At 40.9% G+C, this 1932-nt stretch overlaps 1 non-coding gene across 1 annotated transcript; it reads left to right on the top strand.

Moving 5' to 3' along the window:
* The first annotated feature begins 304 nt into the window (after positions 1-304).
* LOC120367995 (small Cajal body-specific RNA 15) lies at positions 305-431 on the top strand. Its single transcript, XR_005582226.1, has one exon.
* Positions 432-1932: the final 1501 nt, after the last annotated feature.

Genomic DNA, 1932 nt, shown 5'->3' on the forward strand with positions numbered 1-1932 from the left:
TTTGCTGGTCCAGGCCTTCATCTTAAGTCAGGGAAGGAAGGGAAAGCTCAAGGTCACATTGGGAGTTGGTACCAGAACTGGACTACAGCCAAGTCTTCTGGTTCTCAATTCTAGAGCTTTCCCAGCATATCACAAGCTAGCTTCTTTGAACAGTGATTTGTCAGTATCTGGTAAAGATTGAAAATATGTAAACATCCCACGTGTGTGCTCACAGAGAGAAGAATAAAAATATTTACTGCAGCATCATCTTGTCATCAAAAATAAGTACCAACTTAAATAGCCCTCAATAGAGAAACACAGAGACCTGGAGACTATGAAAACAGAGTCCTTGAAGTCAAGCTGGCTCTGCTTTTAGCCTCCTAAATGAAAAGGTAGATAGAACAGGTTTTGTTTGCAAAATAAATGCAAGACCTACTTATCTATCAACAGCAAAAAGGAGAGAGAGAGAGAGAGAGAAATGCAGAGGCAAACTGTGATGTGTTCATAGGCTGGAATAGTATATAGCCATTAAAATGGATACACCTGATCTATATTATCAGCATAGGTTCCTTTCTAAAGCATAATGTTTGAATTTTAAAAAGCAAGTTGCAGAATATTTATAGCATGATATCACTTATGTTAATTTTTTTAAATTCACAAATTCGAAGAGAGAGATTATAAATATATCCATATGTAATTTAGACATTAACATATAGGCAGGAAGAATATATCGACCTGAGGGGAGTGGCCAGCTGGAAGAATGGGAGAATGGGATCAGGACGAGCACAAAGGGAACTTGAACAGTAATGGTAGCATTTGACTTATCTTTTGAGAAAGATTTGATGCAAATAAGATTAAATGTGCTCATCTGTTCATACTGGATAGCAAGTCCTTGGTCTTTTGCTTTCCAAACTCCTCTTTCTGTTTGAAATTTTTATCACCACATGAAAAACAAAATGGTTAAGCTTTGATGTAGATTCTCTGTCTAAAAAAAAATTCCAATGATTGTCACTTACGGAGAACAGAGACAAGGAAACTGGAGATGGTTCCAAGATAATACTCAACACCACGAGAGATAGGCTGATTACATGCCCCAGTTTGCCAGGCCTAAAACAGAGTTTGTTGGACGTAGTAGGTACGTAACAAATATGTACTGAATGAATCAGTTAAAGAATTGAAATATAATGGCTACCAAAAAATTCATTTTCTCTGCTTTCCTTATGCAAGTTTCACAGGAAAATCAGTTAAATGGGGCAGAGTGAGTCATGGAAATGAATGAGAAGCCCCTTAGTCTAGTCCTCGACTGTTGGAGAAAGACGATGATGGCTAGGACAGGAGTGATGGTAGCAGACATGGAGAGAAAGATGTAGACAGGTTTCACAGACAATTAGGTAGGATTTGCTGATGGAATGGACATGGGGATTAAGGAGGAAGATCAAAGCTAAGATTCTGGCTTCACTACCCCTTTGGAGAAGACAAAGGAACAGGGAGAGATTCTGAATTTCATCTTGAACATGCTGTGTTTAAGGTATAACCCAACTTTCAAAGGGAACATACTCCCTTCAGTGCCCCATCCAACGCCAACACAACTCTCCCTGGGCTCTCTGTGGTGGGCTCAGCCCTATGCCAGGGCTGTGTGTTTCTGCCTCATGTCCCAAAGGGCTCCTAGCTTCTATTCCTTGGGTTATCAAGAAGTTTCCTGTGACTCAGGTGTTAATTGGTCATAGTCAAGTGGACTTTGAAGCAGCAGGTCTGCCAGAGCCAAGCAAGGCAGAACTTTCCCTCTTACCTTCGCATTGTCAAACTTCTGATAAGAAGCTGTATTAGTCCATGGTGGCTGTATTAGTCCATTTTTGCACTACTGTAAAGAAATGCCCGAGGCCAGGTGTGGTGGCTCACACCTGTAATCCCAACACTTTGGGATGCCAAGGCGGGTGATCACCCCTGAGGTCA

The sequence above is a fragment of the Saimiri boliviensis genome, chromosome 9 (assembly GCF_048565385.1).
Source record: "Saimiri boliviensis isolate mSaiBol1 chromosome 9, mSaiBol1.pri, whole genome shotgun sequence".
Taxonomy (NCBI): domain Eukaryota; kingdom Metazoa; phylum Chordata; class Mammalia; order Primates; family Cebidae; genus Saimiri; species Saimiri boliviensis.